This window comes from Lonchura striata, chromosome 34 (genome assembly GCF_046129695.1).
Source record: "Lonchura striata isolate bLonStr1 chromosome 34, bLonStr1.mat, whole genome shotgun sequence".
In the NCBI taxonomy this organism is placed as follows: Eukaryota; Metazoa; Chordata; class Aves; order Passeriformes; family Estrildidae; genus Lonchura; species Lonchura striata.
The window spans coordinates 5,188,162-5,215,864 of record NC_134636.1 but is presented as its reverse complement, the minus strand read 5'-3'; the positions used below and the strand labels follow the sequence as shown (position 1 = coordinate 5,215,864).

Genomic DNA, 27,703 nt, shown 5'->3' with positions numbered 1-27,703 from the left:
TCAGTGCTCCCAAGCCCTCATTGGTAACAGGGTGAAGGAGCCCTGGCCCAGGCTCTGGCCCTGGGGGACACAGGGATGCTGCCGGGGGGTCCCTGTCCCCCTGTCCTGTCCCACCCCCCACAGCCCCAGCCCTCGTCCCTGTGTCGGGCTCTGGGGTCGATCTCGTGGAACATCCTCTGGGGGAGGCTGTGGCGATGGGGGCGGGGGGACCTGGGTGGACAGGGGACCCCCCTGTGCATGAGCAGTGTTGGACTTCTCTGGGGGAAACTGGGAGGAGAAACTGGGGCAGAGTGACCCCGCCCCGTAACCTCACAGAGCCCCTGTGATATCACTGCCCAATCTGTGATGTCACACAGCCAGTTTTGACCTGTTACTCAGCCAACTCTATGATGTCACACAGCCATGGCTGTGATGTCACACAGCCCCCTGTGATGTCACAGCCCACTCTGTAATGTCATACAGGCCCTGTGATGTCACACAACATTGACTCAATGCTGGGCAGCCCAGTGCCATCCCAGCAGCAGCCTCTCCCTCCTGTCATGTCCTTCATCTAGTGCCACCTTTGGGGCGCTGGGCCTTGGCTTCCTTTTCTCCCTGGGCATCCCCTGCTGCCCACATGGCTAGGGTGTCCCAGGGAGCTGTTGCCCCTGAGCCAGGGGCTCTGCTGCCCTGGGCACCCTGGGGCTCCCAAAACACCCCATGGCCAGGCTGGGCCCAGAGTGTCACAATGTCCCCTTGGTTCCATCAGGCCCCACAGTGTCACAGTGCTCTCTGTGCTCCCTGAGGCCCCACATCACCCAGCCCAGGCCACTGGCGTGGTTCCAGTCACTCCCAGTATGATCACAGTGACTCCCAGTCCCTCTCAGTATATCCCCGTTGATCCCAGCATGCTCCCAGTCACTCCCTCTTCCTCCCAGTTGCTTCCAGCATGACTCCAGTTGCCCACAGCCACACCAAGTCACCCTCAGTGCAGTCCAGTTGCTCCCAGTATATCCCAGTTGTCCCCAACTTGGTCCAAATTGCCCTCAACATGCTCCTGGTCACTCCCAGTATAATCCTAATACCCCTCAGTGTCATCCCAATTCCACCCAGTACAATCCCAGTTGCACCTAGTCACCCCTAGCACAGTCCCACACACTGCCAGTATGACTTCAGTGGCCCCCAGTATAGACACAGTCACTCCCAGTTACCTCCAGTTGCTCCCAGCTGTTCCCAGTGTTGTCTCCTCCAGTATGATTCTAGACACTACCAGTATATCCCAGTTGCCCCCAGCATGCTCATTCTGTCACCCCAGATTCCCCACTATGGTTCCACCTTCCCCCAGGATGACCTCACTCATTCCCAGTATATCCCAGTTACCTCCAGCAGGCCCCCAAACCCTCTCCCAGCACCACTAATGGCCCCAGGAGCCACAAAAGTCTCTCTCAGTCTCACCAGAAGTCCCTAAAACCCCTCCCAGCCCTCCATGGAGCTGACCAGGAGAGGTTAGTGGACAGGAAAATCCACAGTCAGGATCAGTTTGGGCACTTCAGTAGCGATTTGGGCATTTTGTGGGGGACACCCTGGATGGGCAGACCTAGGCCAGGGACTGGGACAGACAACTGCAATTCCTGGAGAACAGATGGGATCAGATGGACATGTTCTGCTGGAACAACTACTGGAACATGGCTATGTCTCCTGGCTTGGATGGTCCCAGAACACCTAAATCCTTCCTGAATCTTCCTGTGAACCCCAAATTCACACTCAAATCCTAGTAAAATGATTCAGCTTTAGATCTCTTTGCTTAATTTCTTTATTTTAACCCCAATTCCAGGTGTTTTGATGGGATAAACATGGAAATTATTCAGGTAGAAAAAGACCTTCAAGTACAGCCATTGTTGCTTGATGCCATCAGAAGAAAAAAGGACAGAGCAGGTGAGATTTTTCGGGCTGTAAATTCAAAGAAACAGCTCTTCTCAATTAATTTCCAATGTTGATCAAAGTCCTGATGGATATTCCTGCCAAGTTCACCAGTTGCCTGTGGGGATCCAGGATGATGTGGAGACCACCTTGCAGGTGTCTTCTCAGCAGAGATCACTGGCAATGTGGGTCACCAGGGCTCTGACCAATGTGGATCCTCCCATGGGGGATGGAGTTGGAGCAGGGTACGAAGCTCTTCCTGCAGTCAGGGCACTCACAAGGCTTCCTTTAGCTGTGCCTCCATTGGTGTTGGGTCAAGGTAGAGCTCTGGCTGAAGCTCTTCCCACACTTGGAACACTTATAGGGTCTCTCCCCAGTGTGGTTCATTTGGTGGATGATCAGTTGGCACCTTCAGCTGAAGCTCTTCCCATTTTCCCCACACTCATAGGGCTGTTCCCAGTATGGATCCTCTGATGGCTGATCAAGTAGGATCTGCAGCTGAAGCTCATCCCACATTCCCCACACTTGTAGGGCCTCTCTTCCCAGTGTGGATGCGCCGGTGGGAGATGAGGGCAGAGTTGTACTTGAAGCCCTTCCTGCAGTCGGGGCAGCGGAAGGGCCTCTCATCCGTGTGAATCCGCTCATGCAAGAGGAGACTGGAGCTTGTGTAAAACCTCTTCTGACACTCGGGACACTCATAGGGTCTCTCTCCGGTGTGGATGCGTTGGTGCCTGATGAGTTCTGAGCTGCAGCTAAAGCCCTTCCCACACTCCCCACACTCGTAAGCCCATTCCCCAGTGTGGATCATCTGGTGGCGGATCAGTTTGGAGCTTTGCCTGAAGCTCTTCCCACACTCCAAGCACTTGTAGGGTTTCTCCCCATCGTGAAGCTGCTCAGGGACCACCTGCTGTGAGCTCTGGCTGAAGCTCTGTCCACCTTCCTGGCACAGGGTGGGTCTTTCCTCCTCAGAGCACCCTGGGCTGGGTTTGCAGCCCCTCCTCCTGTGGGATCTCTGGGGCTTTTCCTCCCCATTGGATTCCTGCACCATGGAGCTGCTCAAAATGGCCTCTTCCACAAGGCTCTGCTGAGGGAATTTGTCGTCCCTAGTTTCCATCATCAGCTCCTTGTCTGGGGGAGGAAGGACAAGGAGAGGATGGGATTTGCCTCCATGCTAGAGGGAAGAGGAAGGAGATCCCGCCAGTGCGACCCAAGCAGGATGGTGTCGTCAGGGGGCTTTTCCTGCTGGGGGCCATGCTGGGCTGGGAAATGGAGCAGGAGAGAGAGGGAAAGGGGCACTGACTTCCTCCTCACCTGCCTGGGTGTCCTGGGGCATCTTCCTCTTCCTTGCAGACACTTTCTCCATGCAGCCAAGGGTTGGGAATGGGAAATCCTGGTTTGGGTAAAAACAAGGGATGAGCATGTTGAGAATGAAGGTCACTCTACCCAAGTCCATCTCTAGAAGTCATCAGCCATCTCGGGTCCATGAAAATCTCCCAAACACCAAGATTCAGCCCTGAAAACGCCTCCCAGGAGTTCCCTGCCTCTGGTCTCTTCCCCTTCATGTTCAGGGCTCCCCCTGTCCCAGCTGCTGGGGATCACGCTTGGATTGGGGGTCCCCTGTCTACTCAGTCCCCGCCCTCCCCAGGCTGCTGAGAGTCCCAGGAATCCAAAAAGTTCCCCCCTTTTCACTCTCCCCACTTAAGAGATGCCAGGGGTTTTTCGAGTCCCAGGGTCCCTTCTCCCCTTATTCTCTGCTCTGGGCTGCAGGGGCTCCAAGGAGTCCCCCCTGCCCCTCTCCAGGCTCTTAAGCGTCCTGCCAATGGCAGTGCTCCCCGCTCCCTGGGCTCCCCACTTTGGGCTCCTGGGGGACACAGGGCTCTGCTCCTCCAGGTTGCCTCTGCCAGCAGCCGCCACCAGGACCCCCACCCAGTGTCCCCCCAAGGGGCCTTTTCCACTCATCTTTGGGGTTCTTCGTTCTCCAAACATCCCCCCAAAAACCCCAACCCAGGGACCCCCCAGGATATCTGGGCCAGGCTCCCCCTCCCTGCTCACCTGTGGGATGATGATCCCATGGGTGGGCGGCTGTGAATTCAGGGAGTGCTCGACCTCCTGGTTCTTTCTCCTTTCCCTGATTCTCCTTTGTCCCTCCTCTTCCAGCCCTCCTCCTCCTCCTCCTCCCTGAGCCCACCTCCTTCCCCTACTTCCATCCCTTCTGGCTCTCCTCCTCCATCCCTGCCCTTCCCTCCCTCCTCCTCCTCCCCCAGGAGCAGCGACACCCTCAGTGCCCCATTCCTGTAGCTCGGCAGCCCGCGGCAGGAGCAGGGATGGAGCTGGGACAGGTCAGGATGGGCAGCGTGGGGCTCTCAGCTGCTCCCACCCGCTGTCCCGGCACGGGCCAAAGGAGAGGCAAACTGGGAAAACTGGGGGCTGCACATCCCATCTGGGGCTGGCTGGGGACCCTGCCTATGCACTGCCGGCCCTTGGGGCTCCTCTTGGGAGATTGGGAGGGGGAAACACAGAGAGGGCTGGGGGATCCCAAGAGTGGCATCACTGGGAGAGACTGGTTTGTACTGGGATCATACTGAGATCACACTGGGAGTGAGTGTGACGGTACTGGTACTGACATCATACTGGGATCATACTGGGAGAAGCTGGGCCCATGCCAGGGACACTGTGATCACACTGAGGGAGACTGGGATCATACTGGGATCACACTGGGAGTGAGTAGGAGCCTGCAGGAAGCAATTGAGACCATATTGGAGGCAAATGGGATATACTGGGAGTGATTGGGATCATGAAGAGAGTGACCAGGAGCAGCTGTGAGCAACTGGGATCATGCTAGGAGCAACTGGGAGAAACTGGCAGTCATTGGGTGCATGCTGGGGGTGATCAGAAGCAATTGGGCTTATACTGGGATGAACTGGGTTCATGCTGGAGGTGACTGGGATCATACTGGCACTGTGAGTGCCACTATACTGAGGCTGACTGGGAGTGGTTGTGAGCAAATGGGATCATGCTGGAAGTAACTGGGAGTGACTGGGAGTATGCTGGAAGGATCTGGGGTACACTGGGAGAGACTGGCAGTGACTGGAACAAAAGTGAGGGTGAAAGAGAGCAACTGGAACCATGTGGGGCACAACTGGTTCATACTGGCAGTGACTGGGAGCACACTGGGGTCATCTCTGGATCATACTGGGAGGAACTGGACTAATACTGGGAGTGTCTGAGAGTGACTGGGAACACACCATGCATATCATCCCCCATACTGGGGGTGACTGGGAGCACGCTGGGAGGAAATGGCATCATACTGAGACTGACTGGGTTGATCTAGCTGGAGGCAACTGGGACCATACTGGGAGTGATTGGAAGTTACTGGGATTATACTGGGACCATAGTGGGAGTGCTGGCACGTGACAAAGATCATACTGGAGGTTACTGGGCTTATATTGGTGTTGAAAGGGAGCAACTGGGATCATAGTTAGGGCTACTGGGAGCAACAGAGAGAAACTGGGATCATGCTGCAAGCAAACTGGAGGAACTGGGAATAATTGGATGCATGCTGGAGGAAACTGGGATATACTGGGTGGGAGAACTGGGACCCCATGTTGGGGGCAACTGGGAGCGAGTGGGAGTGACTGGGTCTACACTGGAGGAAATGGGCATGACTGGGACCATGCTGGGAGTGACTGGCATCATACTGGTTCTTTTTTGGAGCAACTGGGACTGTACTGAGGATGATTTGGAGTGGCTGTAAGCAACTGGGATCAGGCTGGAAGCAACTGAGGACAAGTGAGAACGACTGGGAACAAGCTGGGAGCCAACTGAATACCCTGGGAGAGACTGAAACCACAGTGGGCTAGATGGGAGTAACTGGAACTACACTGGATGATAATGCAGTCATACTGGGATCCTACTGGAACTGGCCGGGATCATACTGGGAGTGACTGGAAAGTTGCTGGCTGTGACTGGAACCACGCTGGAGGCGATTGGGAGCAACTGGACCCACACTGGGAGTGACAGGGAGTCACTCTGGACATGACTGGAATAATACTGGGAGTGACTGGGGCCATAGTGGTGGTGACTGAAACGATACTAGGAGAATCTGGGAGTGACTGGGGCCATAGTGGGGGGGAGCCACTGGGATTCCAGCAGGTGTGAATGGATTCTGACTGGGGGTTATTGGGAGCTACTGAGCCCATGGTGGGAGGAAAATGTGGATATATTGGGAGCAACTGGGATTAACTGGAAGGTTCTATAACCATGCTGAGGAGACTGAGGCCACAACTGGGACCATACTGGGAGCAACTGGGACGGCACTTTGGGCAACAGACAGAAACTGGTATCATGCAGGAGGCAACTGAGAGTAGCTGGGAAAGACTGGGATCATTCTGAGGCCACCAGAACCTTACTGAGCCAACTGGGATATACTGGGAGTGTCTGCGACCATACTGGGGGGACTGGAACCATGCTGGGAACAGCTGGGAGTGAGTGGGACCATGCTGAGAGGGACTGGGACTATTCTAGAGACAACTGGGATCATACTGGGATCCCAGTGGGAGCAGCTGGGTCCATGCTGGGTGAGACTGGAATCACACAGAGGATGACTTGAATCATACTGGGATTGACTAGGAGTAATTGGGAAGATGCTGGGCGTGACTAGGATATACTAGGAAAGACTGGGAGTCACAGGGGGAGTCACAGGGATCATACTGGAGGCTACTGGGGTCATGCTGGCAGGTCATGCATTGACAGGGAGCAACTGGGATCACACTGGGGGTCACTAGCATCATACTGGGAGTGACTGGGAGTGACTGGGATTAGAATCTAAGTGACTGGGATCATACTGGGATTATAGTGTGTGTGAAAGAACTGGGTGTTACTGGGAGCTACCAAGCTCATGCTGGGAGACAACTGCACACACACTGGGAGGAACTGGGAGCAACTGGGAATGACAGGATGCATGCTGGTGACAATTGGGATGTCTTGGCAGTGACTGGGATAAAAGTGGAGGCAGCTGAACCATGCTGAGGTAACTGGGAGTGCCTGGCAATGACTACGAGAATGTTCAGGGCAATTGGGATATACTGAGAGAGCCCAAGAACATGCAGGTGGTGACTGGGGCCACACTGGGAGCCACTGGGAATGTGATGGGGGCAAATTGCATCATAATGGAGAATGACTGGGAGTGCCCGGGCTCATACTGGGAGCAACAGGGATCCTACAAGGAGTGAGCTGAAGGGAGCAGGCTCATACTGGGAATGCCTGTGAAACAGAGATTTTTGGAGTTCACTTAAGTTAACGAAATGAATTAAGCATTTATATTCTAGCTTGTAGAATTATGTGTTGAATTTTAACCTTTTACTTAAGAAACCTCTGCCAAGGTACAAAAGGGCATAAGAAAATGCACATTTCTGAAGCTTCCTACATAAAGAACAATAGCAGAAAGGACTGAAGATACAAAGAACCCAGATAAAGAGGCTCCTCTGTCCCTAAGCATACCGAGACTGACAGACGGTACTCAGATAAGCACCAAAAGTGCACACACAAAGGAGAGAAATTAAAAAGTTCAACCATGAGGAAGACCGCGATCTTCAGCCTCAAGAGACGACCAGAGACCCTGGCAGGACCACCACAGCAAACCACACATGCCTAGAAGGGTGTGGACCTATTTAGCATGAAAGGCAAGGACAGGCAGGGCCAGGGGTTGAATATGCATAGAAAAGTCGTGTAAGGTACTGCATATGGAACACCTTTGTGAATAAAGGTGTCTGTCAGACTAAGGCTCAGGGCACAAGTCTTGGAGAGCTATCTCATTTGTGCCAAGTGCTGGCAATACATACCCACATCATAACTACCCAAAATTGTGGAGTCTATTTATTTATTCCGTGTATTGCTTCAGTTGGCGACTCTGGTGGGACGGCTCTGCTCACTCGTGGGTCTAGTTAGGGGCAGACACCCTCAGGCGCCGCATGGGTTGTTTTTTCTGGAGGGACTCTGCATCTCAGCTCTACACTGCAGGGAGAAGACCATGGCCCATCAGCAGCAGACGAAAGCAGTATGTATTAATTTCTCTTTTTAAGGTTGGCAATGATAAGTTGCATTAAGACATTTTTGCACATAGTTTTGCCCAGGGGCTTGCAAGCAGGCCACCTGCCGGAGCTGAGACTGGCAGTGGGAGAAACCCCCTGAGCTGATAGCGTGACTTGGGGAAGGAGGAAATCGCAATTTCAGTGTGGTGTGTCCCAATTTCGGTGTGGTGTGTCTGTTACATCCGGATGTGCATGCTTGTGTACGTGTGCATGTGTCTGTGTGAATAAAACAGTGGAGCATGGTGCGGTGTTGCGACATTGCTGGAAAGTGTGAGCGGTGTGGAGTTGCTAGGAGCAGCACAAAGTTGCTAAGAGCGGCGCAGCAGTGCTGGAAAGCCCAAGTGGCATGGCGAGAGCTGGCATATCTGCTCTGCCAAGCGGAGAGAATGTGGCGCAGGGCTTAAGTTGAGACTTGCAAAGGTGCTCAGCGCAGCCTGCTGATAGTGCAGCAGGCGCATAGACACAAGGCGTGGTTTGTGGAGTTGCTTTGGACACTGTTAGCTGATAGTGCACCTAGTAAGGGCATGGTACAAGTCAAGACTTCCAAGCACCACTTACAAGTATCGCTGGTTAGTAAGGGGCAAGATCTAGCTAAAGATAACCAGCAAGCTAGACTGGGCTAAGAGTTAAATGTTTATTGGGCAATAACACTGCCTTTTAGTGTTACCAAGCTGTCACTGAGAGATCCTTTGCATTGCGGGGTTTGCTGATAGGTTTTGTTACAAGTGAGAGGCAATCTGCCCACAGTGGCTGCAGAACTTCAAGCCTGGGCCAAGAGAGCCCAGCCTTCGAGACAGGCTCTACACAGGTGGTTTCAGCTTGAACCAAGCTTCATCCATCAGGGGACTGGGTAGTCATAGAATGGGAAGGCGGAGGGAGAGACAGAGTGTTCTTAGGAGGAATGTACCAAAGTTCAACAAGTTACTATCTAGCCTTTGACTGGGAACAGCCACCAGAGAAACCCCTTGAGGTGGGGTCTAGAGGGGTAATCCCCTGTTTTGTGTGCGGATTGACAGCCTTTTGCTGGAAGCCAGACTGGCACATAGCTTGGGTTCTCCTCCAATGCTTGAAGTGTCAGAGGAGGTAGTATTGTATTTCATATAGGCGGAAGTCCACATGTCGTGCGTGTACCCCTGAAATACAAAGATACTATAACCCAGGGGTTGAACAAGCAAGGTGTGAAATAGTGAATTTAATCTGGGAGAAAAATCACCTAACCCTGAAACCTGGGACGTATTTGAAGACGACTGGGAAAGGATAAAAGAGTGGCACAGCCTTAGTATTAAAAGGAAGACCGAAGGAAATTTTTTTCCCCATTTCTTTCCTCCCCAGTGGTTTGGATTGAACCCTTAGGAGTTAGTAAATTTATGTGGCACTGGGAAAACAATAAATTAACAACAATTGATGGTTAATTATATAATAGAATAATATTCTAATATCAAAATATTATCAATTATTAATTTGGCTATTAATATTTTATTTGGTTATTTGAATAACTATATTTTTATTAATATTTTGTTTTAATGACTAAAAAATAAAAAGGGGTCCTTTTATCTGTGACTTATATTTGAACATTCAGAACTGAATAAGTTAAGTTTGCTCTAAAAGACAAATGGGAGCAAAACAGAGTAAGGAAGTACCCAAGGCCAGCCCGCAAGGATGTGTCTTAGCACACTGAAAAGAAATAGTAGGCAAAGGGGGCATAGAAAATAAAAAAAGTTTAATCAAATATTGCTCCCGTTGGTGGCCACTCTATCGCCTAGAGGAGGGGGCCAGATGGCCTCCTACAGGTACATTAGAATATAATACCTTGTTACAGCTAATGTTATTTCTACAAAGAGAGAGGAAATGGGAAGAGGTTTCCTGCTGTGATATGTTCTTCTCCCTCCAAAATAACCCTGACTGGCAAAGGGACTGAGGCATCAGGGCCCCTCTCTGACCCCCTCGTTCTGGCTCTTGAAAAAGAAAACAGAAGCAAAATGGGAGAACTTTAACGGTCCTGCTCAGCCTTGTAGCATAAGACAGAGGTGCACCAGAACAAAGTGTCTCGCACAGCACTAGAGGAACGAGATCTAGGCCACCTTTAGCCTTCACTTGGGAGGGCAGGGGAGTAGGGGTGGAGGCTTGGTGTAGGTGGGACATCAGTACCACCTACACTGCCTCCTACTCCACCTATCCCACCTACACCACCTATTCCACCTGCACCCCCCATTCCATCTATTCCACCTATTCCTCCTATCCCTTCTACTACTTCTACTCCTCCTCCTTTACAGAAGACTCCTGCTCCAACCCCTCCAAGCAGCCCAACTGCATCCCAAACCAGAGGACAAATATTACAGTCCCCTCTATGGGAGACGCTAATACCAGGAGGGGAAAAGATATTAGTGAAGGTGCCCTTCTCCACCCTTGATTTGGAAGCATGGGAAAGGGTTGCAGGAGATTACCAAAATAACCCAGTAAATACTGCTAAACATCTATGATACATTATGAAGTAGCACAATCCAGACTGGGGTGATATCCAGCTGTTATTAGACACATTCACTGAAACAGAAAAACAGTTGGTTTTAAAAACAGCAAGAGATCTGGTAGCAGACCACTTTAGACAACAAGAAGTGGATCTAAGGGAACACTTTCCACTTCAGGACCCAGGCTGGAACCCAAACCCAGAGGAAAGACAGAGGCTAAAGAAATATCAGGACTGGATTATACTGGGAGTGGAAAGAGCAATCCCTAAAACTATAAACTGGTCAGCTTTATATGCTATTAAACAGGGACCCTCAGAATCCCCCACAGAGTTCCTGGACTGCCTGAGAAATGCAATGTGATGCTATACACCACTAGACCCTGCATCTGAAGTGGGGATACAACTAATTAATCTATCTTTGGGACAGTCCATGGGGGACATTAGGTGCAAACTCCAAAAAATCCGAGAAGAAAATGCATGGAATTTAGAAGCTTTACTGGGGGAAGCCTGGACAGTCTTTAGCAACAGGGAAGAGGGGTATAAATGAGGGATTAAAAACTTAATAGCAATGGTGCAGGAGGAGCGGAGAGAAAAACATGAGAGCAGGCAGGGGCCATCCAAGCAAGGCCCTCCTTGATTAAGCAGAAATCAGTGTGTTAACTGTAAGAGACAGGGCCATTGGAAGAAGGACTGTCCAGAACGGAAACAGAATGGTCAACGGAATCAAAGGAGAGGGGTGGTTGCCCATGTGCAGGAGGATTAGGGGGGACTGGAAGAGACTACCCCAGCAATCCCTCTGGTTGTAAATCTGAAGCTGGGGACAAAGGAGAAAGAAGCAAAATTCCTAGTTGATACTGGGGCAATGTACTCAGTTCTAAATACAGCCTTGATGCCCATAGGGGATGATTATGCTATAGTTACAGGTTGGACTGGCCAAACTGAAAAGGCATTTTTCTTTAGGCCATTAAAATATAAACTAAGAAAACGGTAGGGGATCCACAAATTTCTATATATACCCAATTCCTCTGAGCCACTTTTGGGCAGAGATTTGCTGGGACAATTACAGGCAACTATTATATTTAACAATGGGGAGATGACTCTGGAGGTAAATGATCAATAGTCTGTAGAAGTATTGAGTTTGATACTAACTACTAGTGAAGTCATGAGAGAAACTGAGACTGATGAAGAGATAATCAATCAGGTATTCCCTGGGGTATGGGCCTCTGATGTAGCAGGGAGAGCAAGAAACATTCCCCCTATACAGATCAGACTAAAAGAGGGAAAGCAACCTGTCAGGGTTAAACAGTATCCCTTGAGGAAAAAGGATAAGGAAGGGATTAGCCCAATAACTGAGAACATTTTGCACCTAGGATTATTAAAAGAATGTCAATCTGATTTTAACACTCCTATCCTAACAGTTTGCAAACCTGATGGTCATACTGGTACAAGATCTGCAAGCTGTGAACAAGGTAACTGAAGATCTGTATCCTGTGGTGGCCAATCCCTACGCATTATTAACTTGCTTAACACCCAAACTAACTTGGTTTACCATTTTAAAGACTTTTGCCTTCCTATCCATGAAACCAGCCAGAAAATTTTTGCATTTGAATGGGAAAGTCCTAAAAGCGGGCAAAGAACTCAATTTACATGGACCAGACTCCCATAAGGATTCAAAAACTCATCTACTTTGTTTGGAGAACAACTTGCAAAGGAATTAGAGACCTGGGAAGCCCCTCCAGAGGCAGGGAAGCTGCTACAGTACGTAGATGACATACTGATAGCCACGCAGACAAGGGAAGCATGCGTGGCCTGGATGGTAAGCCTCTTGAACTTTTTGGGACTCCAAGGGTAGTGGCTATCAAAGAAAAAGGCCCAAGTAGTAAAACAAAAGGTAACTTATCTGGGTTATGAAGTCAGTGCTGGACAACGTACCCTAGGCCAAAGCCGGAAGGAGGCAATATGCCAGACCCAAAAACCTCAGACTGTAAAGGAACTATGAACTTTCCTGGGGATGACAGGGGGTGCGGGTTATGGATCTATAACTATGGACTGTTTGTGAAGCCCTTATATGAACTGATTGCAACTGAAAGCAGGGACATTCAATGGACAAAGGAATCTACACAGGCTTTCAACCAACTGAAAAAAGCCCTCATGTCAGCTCCAGCTCTAGGATTACCAGACGTGAGTAAGCCTTTCCTTTTGTTCTCCCATGAGAAGCAAGGAATTGCCTTGGGAATATTAGCACAGGACCTCGGCCCGTACCACAGAGCAGTGGCTTATTTCTCTAAGCAATTAGATGCAGCCACTAAAGGGTGGCCTGGATGCCTCAGAGCTGTTGCAGCAGTTGTACTGAACATCCAAGAGGCATGTAAATTTACCCTGGGCCAGAAAATGACTGTGCTAGTGTCCCACACTGTGTCTGCAGTGCTAGAGGTGAAAGGCGGACATTGGCTTTCCCCACAACGGTTCCTGAGATACTAAGCTATCATGGTGGAGCAAGATGATGTAGAGATAGTGGTGACTAACATTGTCAATCCAGCCTCCTTCCTCAGTGGAAACCAGGGAGAACCAGTAGAACATGACTGCCTGTAGACCATCGAGGCCACCTATTCCAGCTGCCCTGACTTGAAAGACACCCCTCTCGATAATGCAGAAGTCTGGTTCACTGAGGGAAGCAGTTACGTCATCAGTGGAAAACGGCATGCCGGGTACGCAGTAACTACCTGCAAGGAGGTAATAGAATCTGGACCCCTGCCAACGAATACCTCTGCACAAAAGGCCGAGATAGTCGCTCTAACTTGGGCCTTAGAATTGGCAAGAGGGAAAGAAAGAAACATATATACAGACTCAAAGTATGCATTTAGAGTAGTGCATGCTCACAGAGCCATTTGGAAAGAGAGAGGACTGCTGAACTCTCAAGGGCAAAATATTAAACATGCATCAGAAATACTGTGACTTTGGGAAGCAGTCAAGTTGCCAGAGAAAGTAGCAATCATGCACATTAAGGCACATCCGAAGATAAACTCAGAATTGGAAGAAGGGAATGAGCTGGCAGATAGGGAAGCAAAAGAAGCAGCAAAAATTGAGGTAATAACTGAGGCGGCCCTGGTTCCAGACAGGCAAATTTCCCTTGAAGGTAAGCCAAAATACAACAAATTAGACAAAAAAATTATCTATGAGCAAAAAAGAGACTATGACCAAGAGGGATGGGCCACCATAGATGGAAAATTAGTTATACCCTCCTATTTATTATGGTCCCTAATTTATTTAGGTATCGATGCCCTATATAAATATCTAAATGAAAGGATCATAGAAAGGCATTTACAGGCAACTATCACACAAGTGACTCAACAATGTGACCTTTGCCTCCAGACCAACCCCAAAAATATTCCCAAACCAAAACTTGGCCAGACTGGGAAGGGTCATGGGCTGGGGCAGCAATGGCAGATCGATTTCACGGAATTGCCAAGAAAAGGGTGGTATAAGTTTATACTAGTGCTAACAGATACCTTTTCAGGATAGCCAGAAGCATTCCTCACCAGGACTTCTAAAGCTCAGGAAGTAACTAAGGTATTGAAATGTAAATTTTAAGGAATTTAGAGATTTTAGAGGAGCTAAGATTTTAGTTAGAAATAAGCCTTACTAGAGTTAATTAAAATAATAATAACAAATGAGTAGGCCTAGATGAAGTAAGGAGTTAGTAGTTAACTAATAATTGATTGCTTGTCAGCACAATGTTCAGTTAGCTGGGTTTATAATGAAGAATATAGAAACTGACAAATAGCTTTTAGGAACATAAGACAATTGTGGGCCTCCTCTGTTCTGAAATCAATAGAAGACAAGGAATGGGAGCTCTACCAAGAGTTCATTTGTCATATTTGCATTGAAAAGGCAGAAAGGTCAGAACGAGGAAGACTTCATTTACTACCTCATTATGGGAGCCCTCCCCATGAAAGGGACCACCGACCCATTTCAAGGAACAAACTATGCATGCTTAATAGCTTTTGGAGTAATTAGCATATGAAGCGGGGAATGAGATGTACCAAAATTATGAATATGTATTTGTATTTTATGTATTCAATACTTGTATGGATAAAAAGACTCTATAATCACCTGGAAGGTGCGGTGTGTATTTGGGAGCTATCCCACACGCTGCCCGGCGTTGAATAAACATACACTTTCTAACTTTAAACTGTTAGAGAGTTTTCATCCGTCACAGTTGGATATCAGTACTAGATCAATATCCATATTTTTTTTATAAATCAGTATTGGTACAGGAAATCATACCACGCTTTGGAGTCCCAGCCACAATCTCCTCAGATAGGGGATCATATTTTATCGCAAAATTGGTGCAACAGGTTAGCTAATACTTGGGCATAGACTGGGAACTTCACACCCCATATAACCCACAATCAAGTGGCAGATAGAGAAAATGAATCATTTAATCAAACAAGTTGTATGATTAGGACAAGAGGCTAATTTATCATGGCCTCAATCCCTCCCATTAGCATTACTGCAGATTCGAACCAAACCCAGGACTAAAGAAAAGCTGAGTCCCTTTGAATTGCTGTATGGGAGACCATATGGGTTGCATAAGGGAATGTCTACCCAAGATGTGTCACTAACCTCCTATACGATCACTCTAAATAAACAACATAGAGCAATTGAGGAATATATGGCTGGAACTCGGGGTGCGGGGCTCGATACACCAGTACATGACATACAACCTGGAGACTATGTATGTGTTAAGTCTCTTACAGAGAGAGCCTTGGAACCACAATGTGAGGGACCATACCAAATGCTCCTTACCACTTCACTGCAAACAAAATTATAGAACAAAGCACTTGGATCCACCACAGGCATGTTAAGAAAACTCCAGACGCCACTTGGAGAATAACACCAGGTGATAGTGAGCTGAAACTGAAATTTACCTAGACAAAATGAATGTATCATGGTGGGTGGGGATTTTTGCTAAAGTGTTGTTTACAACCATAGTTGTAATCCAAAAATTAGAAAGTACTCCTAGCCAGAGCAACGCTGAATGGCCCTGGTCCTAAGCCTTTACTCAATACATCAAAACCATGGGGAAATCTTTAAAAGGTTCATATCTAACAACTCTGGTCATGCACAGTGACCAAATATATAAAAAGCAGGAGTGGCATAAAGAGAGGTTGTGGTCACTTCAAGGGACCATAGGGGAGGTAATTAAAATAGGATGTCAAATGATTAATGGGACTACTCATAGTAAAGCAACCCAAATCAGTGTGAATAAGTGCTGAAGATTTGCAATCATCCAAATGAATTAGACTGTTGGCACAACTTCACATTAAGATAAGCAGTCAATGTGGTTTGCCTCTGGGCCCGCAACACTATTGGACTGTCTTTCAAATTTATGATAAGCACTATAGTCAAGCCCGTTACAACCCAACCCAGCACTCAAACACAAACCCAAAATATGCCATTTAAGCCTGAACCTCAGGTTTATGAAATTGGCCCGTATGTTATAAGGAATACGGGTAAACAAAAACTGTTATTTAATGCAGAATGGTCCCTTAAGCATGTTGAACTGTTAATGCAAACTAATATCTCGACGGTTCAACCAGCTTGCTCCCCCTTCCTAAGGTCATCCTTCGAGTGATGGACAAAATAGCTGCAAAAACAAGTACACTTCAGGGACAGAATGTGATGGGATCTAACTGGGATGTTAGGGACCTGGTTAGGGGTTTTGAATGGGATTGACACTGAAATATTAATGAACAAATTAGCTGTAGCAACTAGCGATCTGATAAAATTGAAACAGCCTTTACAATCATCTCTATTGGCATTGGGAAACAGTCAGTGGCAAATCTCAAAGGTGTTGCCAAGATGGAGAGAAACTGAACATCAAGACCATAGCTTAGTAACAGATGCACTAAAGGGGGCACAGGATAGCATACCTTTAGCCCTTAGCTGTATACAAACACAATTATGGATACAGTCAACAGCTGCTCTAATCATAAGGAAGCGAGGGGGTGTTTCCAACTGAAGTAAAAAAGGTTGTCTGGGACAGTGCTACAGACTTGGAGAGAAACTTCCAATCTTGGTGGACCATGGTAAATTCTACATATAATCCCACCACTAACACGGCTACTGCCTTTGTGCTCACTATATGTAACGCCACAGTTCACTCCATTGAATGCCATGCTATTCACCCCATTGTTGCCTTAGGGTTGAGTCATGAAAAATTGGTATTATACCACTCAGAACACAGGGTATGGGCTTGGAAAATCCAAGGGAGATGGCAAACTGTTAACTTAGAGCCTTGCAATGTTCAGGAACAAGGATTCATCTGTGAGAATAATCTGGTTAGTGCTCAAGACATATGCCTTGACACTGACCAAGGCATTTGCCACTTTGAGATCCACCCAGACACCAACCAACAAACTGCACTAGTGTATATAGATAATAACTGTGTATGGTTAAGGACTGAATGTGATATCATAGAAATTGATAGGAACAAAGTCCCCATAGCTGTTAAGAGCCATTCAAATTCTTGTATTTGCAACTTTATTAAGGTTACCAGGTGTGACTTTGTGTATTCAGCACCAGTCGTATCCCACCACTTAATCAAATCAAACTACACGACATACAATGAATTACCACCCAACACCCATTGGAATGAATTTAACCCAAGATGAAACATCAATATCTAATCAAAATTGTAGAAGAGATTCAAAAGAATGGGCAGACAGCTCTGTAACTGCATACACAAAATAAACAGAATCCTGCAAAGAGTAAAACAAGACACAAGTCATAACTGGTGGGATGCACTATTTGGATGTTTGCCAACAGCAACTGGGATCATGAACACTTTATGTCACCGAATTATAGTTTTATTGATTTTAATTACCATACGTATAATGATGTCTGTTTTAACACTCATGTGGAATGTTAAAGCACGTGGCTATTTTGACTTCACTCTCAAGGACTCACGGAATCCTACTAAAAAAGAACCATCATAATGGTAAGTCAGAATTTAGATCAAAACCCCTATAGTAAAAGAATTTACTATATTTTTAAGAAAAGGGGGGACTGAAATGCAGATTTTTGGAGTTCACTTTTGAATTTTAACCTTTTACTTAAGAAACCTCTGCCATGGTACAAAAGAGCATAAGAAAATGCAAATTTCTGAAGCTTCCTACATAAGGCACAATAGCAGAAAGAACTGAAGATACAAAGAACCCAGATAAAGAGGCTCCTCTGTCCCTAAGCATACCGAGACTGACAGACGGTACTCAGATAAGCACCAAAAGCACACTCGCAGAGGAGAGAAATTAAAAAGTTCAACCATGAGGAAGACCACGATCTTCAGCCTCAAGAGACGACCAGAGACCCCGGCAGGACCACCACAGCAAACCACACATGCCTAGAAGGGTGTGGACCTATTTAGCATGAGAGGCAAGGACAGGCGGGGCCAGGGGTTGAATATGCATAGAAAAGTCGTGTAAGGTACTGCATATGGAACACCTTTGTGAATAAAGGTGTGGGTCATACTGAAGCTCAGGGCACAAGTCTTGGAGAGCTATCTTACTTGTGTCGGGCGCTGACAATACATACCCACTTCATAACTACCCCAAATTGTGGAGTCTATTTATTTATTCCGCGTACTGCTGCACCTGGGCTCATCCTGGGAGTACCGTTGAAACAGGAAGCACGCAGGGTGAGCAACTGGGCCTCTGCTGGGAGCAGTCCCTGGTGGCCCCGGGAGCCCCGAACCCCTTTTCCCGGCCATGCCGCCCCTCCAGCCCCAGCACCCCCCATTGCCAGGATGCTGGCACTGCCAGGGGTCCCCCCTCTCGGGGTCCCCGCTGGGGCTCCTAGGCCTTTCCTATCTCTGGGCTCCCGCCCAGGGAAGCCGCGGCTCTCCCGGGGCTCCCCAAAACCAGTGTGCTCCCGCCGGCGCTCTGCCGCCACCACCGCCCACCGGGACCCCCCAGAAACACCTCCCGGGGACCCCCGATGTCCCCCGAGGGCAGCTGCGGCTCGGCTTGGGAGCCCTGCCAGCTCCGAACAGCCCCCCAGAAACTCCAAACCCGGGATATTTGGGGCGAGCTCCCCCACCCCGGGCACCTGCGGGATGGGGCCGATGCTCCCAGGGTGCTGCGGGCTCAGGCGGCGCGATTCCCCGTTCTCACCTCCGGCTTTTTCCGACTGCCGCTCCGCCTCTTCCTCCCTCCCTCCCCCTCCTCCTCCGCTCCCGAAGCCGCGCAGCCGCCGAAGCCGGGGGATGGAGCCGGGGCCGGTCGGAACGCTGAGAGGGATGGGGGGATGCCAGGAGTGGCAGTGACTGCGCTGTACTGGGATCATACTGGGAGCAGCTCCTGGGTGACTGAGTTCTACTGGGATCATACTGGGAGTGAGGAGGAGCAGCGCGGTGGCTCCAGCGCTGGGGCTGCGGGCGCTCCTGGCGGGCGAGGGGGGAGTGGGACCCCCGGCACCGGGACCCTGATCCGCCATTTCCGGCACCGGGACCCCCCTGCTCCCCTTCTCCTGCACAGGGACCGCCCTGAATCCCCCATTTCCGGGCATCAGGGCCCCCTGCTCCCCTTTTCCCGGCTCCCAGCCTCCAGACTTCCCGTGTGCCTGATCCTGGGACGCCTTGGACCCCCATTCCTGCCTTTCCCAGCCCCCAGCCCTCCCTTTTGCAAAACCAGAGACGTCCTGAACTCCCCCTTCCTGAACATCCCGGGTGTCCCCTTCCTGATTCCCCCTTTTTGGGAAACCCTGGCCTCCCCTTTCCTTGGCTCAAGGATCCCTGGAACTCCCTTCTACCTCTCCACGTCCCTGCCCCCCGTTTCCGTGACCCTGAGACTCTCCTGCACCCCCATTCCTGAGAACCAAGACCCGCTTTTACCCCTTTGCCTGGCACTGAGACCCCCCTGCACCCCCTTATCCGGCACCAACACAACCTGTTCCCTGCCCCCCACCTCTCCCAGCCCCCAGCCCCACCCTTTTCCCCTCATCTGGGCCCCCTGGGCCCCCATTCCTGCCTTTCCCAGCCCCCAGCCCCTCCTTTCCTCACACTCAAGAGCCCTGGCACACCCTTTCCTGGGCACAGGATTCCCTGGACACCCCATCCCAGCTCTCCCTTTCCTTGACTCTGAGCCCCTGAACCTCCTTCCCAGCTCTGCCTGCTCTTCATGTCCCCCCTTTCCTTGGTGTGTGGATCCCCCTGGATCCCTAAACTCTCACTTTCCACCCCCTCAGCTCCCCCAAATCTCCATGTCCCCCCAGTTCTCCACTCCCGGCATTTCCTGGAAGTGGCGCTGTCAGAGCCCAGCCTGCGGGTCCCCCAGTCCTTGATTGTGGGGGATGTGCATGGGAGCCCCTGCGAGCACTGCGGCAGCAAGCAGGGCCGGATGGAGCCACAGACACTGGGGATGGGGGCGGGAGCTGAGCTGGGACATTGGGATAGCCAGAGCTGGGACATTGGGATAGCCAGAACTGGGATATTGGGACAGCCAGACCTTGGATATTGGGATAGCCAGAGCTGGGATATTTGGACAGCTAGAGCTGAGATATTGGGACAGCCCGACCCAGCTTAAGGACAGGAACCGGCCCGTGGCCGACAGTGACCTGGAGACGGGGCCAGTACAACCAGAGTGGGGGGAGCCAGGGGCTGGGCTGGGATCTGTGGGAATGGAGGACTCTGAACGGCTGGGATGGGATCTCTGTTGATGGAGGGGATCTGTGGGGCTGGGATGGGAATCCAGGGAGCTCCATCTCCAAGGTGCTCCCTGGGGCTGGGACACAACTCCATGGGTTCGTTCTCTCCTCATTCCCAAGTCTCCACACGCTGCAGGTAGTTTCCAGCTGTGACCTCCTGTCCAACAGAGCGTCCGTGGATCCCATGGGTACGGCTACAAGGGCTGAGATTTCATCTCCTTCCAACTGCGATCTGGGAGCTTTGCAGTGTCCGACGGTGCCACCTGGATCACCCAGAGGTGCTGGGAATCCAAAGGGATCATGGTGGAGCAGATGAAGCATTGCCTGGGACACAGCTGTGTGGAAAGGCCCCCAAAATACATCAGATATTAGTCAGGAGGCTCTGGAGCACAAGGGTGGGTGTAAGAGGGGAAGGGCAATTCCTATGGGAATGGGGGACTTGGGAATGCAGGGATTCCCATGGAATTTCCATGACCAGATGTCACTCTCGTCCCAGTCAGGTGAGAATTCCATGGATGGATCTCCCCCGCAACTCACTGCCATGGGAATTCCATGGGGGAATGATTTCAATTGATGACCAATCCAATGAGAGCAGTGCAATGAGAAGTAATCCATGCTGGGATTCCATGGGACATTGTCCCAGTCCTTTGCCCAGGCTGGCTCTGCTGTGCCCATTGCAGCACCAGGGGAGTGCCCTGTCCCTGCCCTGAGCCCAGCATGAGCCTTTCCTTGAGTGTTCCATGCCCTGCCCAAGACAGGAGGGCACTGCCAGAGCGGCTTTGGTGGCCCCGGGCACCCAGCCGGGCTGCAGCCACTGCAGGTGCTCCTGGGGAATGTTCCAGAGCAGAGCTGAAAGCAAACAACAGTTTCTGGAGGGGATTCTGCCCCTGGGCCTGTGCTGGGACCCCAAGGGCAACAGCCCAAAGTTCTGGGCCTCAGTGTCCCTTGGCCAGGCCATGTTCCCTGGCTGGTCCCTATCCCTCAGCTGTGCCCTGTCCCTTGGCTGTCCCCTGTCCCTCAGCTGTGCCCTGTCCCCTGTCCCTCGGCTGTCCCCTGTCCCTCAGCTGTCCCCTGTCCCTTGGCTCTGTGAGGCCAGGGCTGGCAGGAGGACCCAGGGCAGTCCTGGAGGAGAACAACCCTGAGCCCCGGCTGGGCCAGTTCTCCCAGTTCCCCCCAGGCTCCTCCCAGCATGGGCCCTGTGGCTCCCAGTCACCCCCAGTATGGTCCCAGTCACTTCCAGTTGCACTTAGTGATCGTAGTATCATCCCGGTCACTCCCAGTGTGATTCCTGTATGATCCCAGCATGTTCCCAGGTGTTCCCATTCACCCCTACAATAGTTCCAGGCACTCCCAGTATGGTTCCAGTCCTTCCCAGTATGAACCCAGTCACTCTCATTATGGTACCATTTGCCCCCAGTAAGGTCCCAGTCACTCCAAGTCACCCAGTATGATTCCAGTCACTCCCACATAGTCCCAGTATTATTCCAGTAACTTCCTTTATGGTTCCTCTGTGATCCCAGTCACTCCTGGTTAATGTGGCCTGGGGTCCCAGGGGTCCATCTGGCCCCTGGGCAGCCACTGCCATGGGTGTCGGGATAGCGCTGCGCTGTCAGGCTCAGCCTGTCTGGGTCCCTCGGCTCAGGTCCCAGCCTCAGGCAACTTAGTGAGCACCTCTGTAGTGATTTCAGCTCTGTGAGTTCAGCTCTTAGTGATTTCGCTCTGTGCTCACAAGTGCCTCTGGCAGACACACAGGGATAGAGAGAAGGCTGTATGTGGTTCCACAGTGGTGTCCTTTATTGCCAGCTCCTCTGAAGGGATGCAGTGACAGCTCTTCTGCCAAACTGGGCAGAGATGGGGGTTTATATAGGGTAACGGGGTGTTGGAAATTGTCCAATTGCCAGGGTTGAGGAGAATACAACCTATAGCCTTACAGAGAGATAACGAAGGCCCGAATGCAGAAGAGGGGCTTTTGTGGTCCAGTCACCGTGCAATGAAAATCCACAAAATTCCCTTAACCAAAGATGCAACCCATCCTGTTAATCCCCATTGACCAAAAAGGTCATTGACCCAGTCTGGGTTGCTTTCTACTTTTAAGTCCTTCACAAGTTCCTTCTGTTTCTGGATGTTTGTTTGGATGGATTACGAGCATGAAGAGAGATTGAAGCAATACATTCCTTCAAAATCTTGGCAGCCATGTCCATGGGCTAGCAGTAGGAAATCGATTGCTGCTCAATTTTGAAACTATGCATGTCTTGTGATTTCTTCTTCCTTTAAAAGATCACTTGGGGCAACAGAGGTAGCGTTGGCTTGCTTATTGAGCCAGCACCCTAAGTGATTTATTTTGGCAAGAGCTTTAGCTGCAGCTACCCAGGGTAGGAACAGAGAGACTGCAATCTTTTTTGGTTTGTTCTAATTATATAATTTTGGATCACAATTTTGATCAAATTCCATGTAGGATCTTTTGTGGCATTTCAATTCGCTTTCTTTTTTCCAATTATGTAACAAGGTAATGTTTGGAGTGAGGGTAGAAAGTTTTCCAAATCTACAGGGACCTCCCTGGAGACAGGAGAGGCTCCCAGCCCATACTCTGTCACCACACATGAGAAACGTTCCCTTGGGTAATACTTTGGGGTGGAGAGAGGATACAGAGATCACCCGAATGGTGTAATTGCACCAATCCGGATAGTTATAGGCTTTATTAATGGGTGATCTGTCTTTTCTGTATGTGTTTTTTGTCTTGTCAATTTCTGGCCAATTGTTCTTTGGACACCTAAAGTAAAATTTGACACAGTATGTTGCCTTGGAGGATCCCAACATGTCCAATTCTTTGGATTCCTCTGGAGCATTGGGCAATATTTTTGTCCACTCGTCCCAAGTATCTGCCATGTTTGGTCTCTCACCTGTGGTGCGGAGGAGCTCTGTCACCTGCTATGAATGGAATCCCTACCAAACATGTGGAAAGTGGGTTATCAATGCTTCCCATGAATAAGAACATGTTATCCTGTTTTAATGTCTTTGCTAAGGTTACCCAACCATTGTGGCTAGGCCGTGGCTAATCCAGCAGAAGGCATACAGTACAGTGAGGGGCATCCAGGCAGCAGTGAGGACAGCACCAACAGAGACAATTTCATCTTTGGACAAGGATGGGGGTTCTGATAAGGAATATAAGCAAAATTTGTTATCCTCCTTCCCTTCCTTCCCCTGCCCCCACTTTTTTTTTTTTTTTTTCTATGCTAAGGATGGGGGAGTGGGTATAAGGTTAGGGGTTTTTGGTAAGAGTTAAGAAAGGAAAGCAATAGGGTTCTTTAGGGTAAACAAAGAGTAATAACATAATTCAGAGAACAATTTGTGTTCAGGCTGTGTCTGGCTTATGGCTTGACTGCTACAGCAGAATATTTTGTCTGGTGTCACGTGATGGGAGAGTCTTTTCTTCGATGTGTGGATATTTGGCGACATCTTTGTCTCCAGGCACAACTTATCTGGTTTTGAGGAGGTCTTGTGTTTGACTCAGTGGAATTCTTGTCACTGTGGGAGTAGTGTTTGCAGTGCCTAGGTATGGTTTTATGTTTTTTCCTGGGTACCAACTTGGACCAGATGGTAGTAGAACACACACATACCCTCTACCCCAAGTAGTCAACTGGAAAGGCCCAGAAGTGTGATGTGTTTCTGGGTCCTTCACTAGCACTGGTGGTTTTTCAGTGAGCTTTGCTTGGGTGGTATTTGTGAAGTGGCACAGTATTGGGGGGATCAGGCTCTGATGTTGTACAATTTATGAAGCTGATGACGTAAAGAGCCTTGCAAAGTCTTTTAACTGGAGATAAGATTTTTGTTTCCCTTCTCTGCTGATTGAGGACTCTTTGGGGGGGTTGATGTGTCCTCTCTATGACTGTCCTGTGGGATTTGCTGGTATGACTTTCTTGTGTTCTATTCCCCATTCACTGAACTTAACTTAATTTTCTTAACTTTTGAGAGATACAGGCAGGTCCATTGCCTGTTTTTATTTGTTTTGGTACTCCCAGAGTAGCAAATGAAAGGAGGAAGTGCTTTATGGTGTGCTATGTAGTTTCTCCTGGATGAGCTGATGCCAGTATTGCTCCCGAAAGCATATTGACTGATATGTGTACGTATTTTGACCTTCGAAAAGGTGGGAAGTGAATTACATCTGTCTGCCACAGCTGGCAGCTGTTCAGTCCTCGGGGATTGACTCCTGTCCCTATAGATGGTATCTGGTAATTTTGACAGTTTGGGCACATGGTGACAATAGCTTTTGTTTGATCTTTTGAGAGCTTAAACATTCTGATGAGGACAGGTACATTTTTATGATAAAATGCATGTGACAATTTTCCTGAGCAAAGATGTCAGGGACGTTAGCAGTTTCTACTGCCATGGCCGATGTGTCCACTTTCCTGTTCCCTTCTGTGATAAAGCCTGGGAGATCAGGGTGTGACCTCACATGCATTGTATGGTAAGGTTGCATTCTGTGAGAGATTAAACGTGTTAATGCCAAAATCAATTAGTGTAATTTTGGATTGGAAATCTCTTTGAGAAGAGCATGTTCTGCTCTCGTAGCTATACCTGCAACATATGCCGAATCTGTGACCAGATTAAAGGATTTGTCTTTGAATTTCTCAAAGGCTCTGACAACAGCTGCTAATTCTGCAATCTGTGGAGATCCCTCCACTATTTGGATGTCATAGTCCCCATTTTGGGTCTTAGGGTCCTTCCAAGTCATTACAGACTTGTGGGATGACCCTGAGACATATGTAGAAATTGGTAGAGCTTTGAGAAGTGTTTGACTGATGCTATCATGCCGGCATGGTAGTGTGGAGGAAGGCTTTAGAAAGTCCTTGGGAATGGTAAACTGAGGAAAAGAATACATTCATGTATGCCCCATTGTTTTAGAAAGGCCTTGGGAATGGTAAACTGAGGGAAAAGAAACATTTATGTATGCTCCACTGTTTCGGGAAAGTCCCGCTTCAGCATTCCTCTGTAGACCCCCTTCTCCCCATCCCTGAGCAGTTCCCATTGGACCTGGCCTGATGTGCCTTAGCTGGACAGTATCCCCATTGTTTAGACCTTATCTCTTAATTTTGCTGTATAAAACTGTATCTGGGCAATAGCCCAGGGCCTTTGGTCACTGCAATGCTTCAGGCAATACAATCTCTGGACAAGCATACCATTGGTCTCTCTTGGTCTCTTTATCTCAAATCCTAGCGGCGACCGAGGCAGCGCCACAGCTCGGACCGTGCTAACCCAGACGCTGCCTGGTAAGCCCAGGGCAGCGGGACTGCAGCAAACCCCGGTCCCTGGAGGAGACAGCTAGCCGGAGGGGTCCCGGGGGGCTGGGGAGGGACGGGGGACAGCAGCAAGTGACCCCTGAAAGCCGCATTTTACTTTGGACTAATTTTGGCTGCATTGAAGGCTGCATTAAAAAGATTATGTTTTGGGTTGTGGATGGAAATTTGGCCTGTATAGCTGTCTAGGGTGAACTGGAAGTTTTCATTTGTCTGGAGCAAATGCTCCAGGTCCCCAGTGGTCAGTGGCAAGTATATGCATGTGAACTCACACCCAGCAAGGGAGCAGAGGCAAGTTCTGGCTTTCTTTATTAAATGTCCCATGATTTCCTGGAAGGTGGTAATTGTCTTTGAAGGTTGGTTGTTTGTAAAGATCCATTCCAGTATCAATAAAGGCTCTCAGAGTTGAAGATCCCATTGGAAAATCAGTCCATAGAACCAGGGTGCTTTTCCAAGAATGACAAACTGGAAAGGCAGCTTGGACTCAAAGCAATGGCCTTGGCGTGAAGACAGGGCTTCTTGGACCTTGGTGATGGTGTCTTGGTCTTCTGTTTTGAGTGTGCATGGAGAGTCTAGGTCCTCGTTGCCACGGAGAAGGTTGAACAGGGGAGCGAGGTCCTCTGTTGTAATTCCTAGCAGGGGACGTATCCAATTGATGGATCCGCACAGACTATGTAAGTCTCTCAGGGTTTTGGGGTCATCTCAGATGGCGAGTTGCTGGGGTACGATGGTTCTTTCCTGGATCTGGAATCCAATATAAGTCCATGGGTTGGGGTACTGTATTTTGTCCTCATGGATCTCGAATCCTGCTTTTTCTATGGTTTCAATTGTCTTTTTAACTGCTTTATCTAAATACATTTTTTCTGATGCACAGACCAGGATATCATCCGTGTAGTGGTAGATTATTGCATCTGGAGATAGGTTCCAAACAGGAGACAGGATGTGAGCAACGTACCACTGGCATATAATAGGTGAGACTTTTAGTCCTTGGGGAAGATACAACCAATGGTATCTTTCGAGTGGAGCCTCTCTGTTAAGAGAGAGAACGGAGAAAGCAAACCATGGAGCATCCTGGGAGTGGAGTGGAATGCTGAAGAAACAGTCTTTAATATCTATGATGGCAAGTGTCCAGTCTCGAGGCAGCATCGATGGTGAAGGCAGGCCAGGATGGAGGTGGCCCATGTCCTCGATGACCTCATTGATTTTGCAAAGGTCATGGAGGAGCCTCCACCTATCCATTCCAGGTTTTTGCAGTACAAAGACTGGAGAGTTCCAAGGGCTGGTGGTCTCCATGATGTGAACTTTGGTGAGCTGTTCTTCCACAAGGGCTTGTAGTGCATGCAGTTTTACTTTAGAGAGGGGCCACTGGTCAATCCAGATTGGATCTTGGCATTTCCAGGTGAGCCGAGGGGTGTCTGGTACTGCACGCTCCTCAGTGGCCCCAGTCAGAAATCCTGACAGCGAATACGTAAGGAAGCTCCTCATTGGGATAGAACGTCCCTTCCCAAAATTGAGATTCCACCTCCAAAATGCCCTGTGTCAAAGGATAGCCCCTAGATGAAAGGTGCCAGGAGAGACAGGTCTGGCTGGCCTGGCTTAAGGGTGGCCATCTCTCATCTTCCTCCAGAACACTTGAACTTTGCACTTATCTTTCCTATAGGAAAAAACCATCCATCCTGACCAGGTACCCATGGCAAAAACTAGGATTGCACCTTCAAAACTCCGTACATCCAAGGATTGCTCCCCAGTGAAATCAGCCAGGACAGACAGGTTTGGCTGCCCTTGGCCTCCTGGGGGCTGCCTCTCCCCTGCTGTTGAAACACTGGGGCTCAATGCTTTCCTTCCAATGAAAAGAACTATCCTCCTTCTCAAGGGGTCCGTGGTCAAAATTGAGATTCCTGCTCCCAAATTCCATATATCCAAGGATTCCTTCATGACAAAAGCTGCCAGGACAAAGATGTCTGGCTATCTTGGTCTCCCAGGAGCCACCTCTCTCCTCTTCTGCCTTTAAAACACGTGGGCTCTGTGCTTTCCTTCCTATGGAAAAGAACCATCCTTCTTATCTATGCAGAAATGGCTGAAATTTGGGTTCCACCTTCAATATTCCCTATATCCAAGGATTCCTTTCAGACAAAAGCTACCAGGACAGAGAGGTCTGGCTGGCTTAGGCCTCTGGTGGCCACCTTTCATCTGCCCCAAGGGGCCATGGTGACACCATGGGGCTTCATGGCCCCAGAGACCATTATGACTCT

General features: G+C 49.4%; 1 long non-coding RNA gene and 1 pseudogene across 1 annotated transcript; one reads left to right on the top strand and one right to left on the bottom strand.

The window, feature by feature from the left end:
* Nucleotides 1–1,778: 1,778 nt before the first annotated feature.
* LOC110483339 (uncharacterized) lies at nt 1,779–18,678 on the bottom strand (annotated as a pseudogene).
* On the top strand, nt 18,679–24,666 carry LOC144247870 (uncharacterized). Its single transcript, XR_013341349.1, has 2 exons — nt 18,679–18,816; nt 20,294–24,666. It is a non-coding gene; the product is annotated as an uncharacterized LOC144247870 (long non-coding RNA).
* The last annotated feature ends 3,037 nt before the right edge of the window (nt 24,667–27,703 follow it).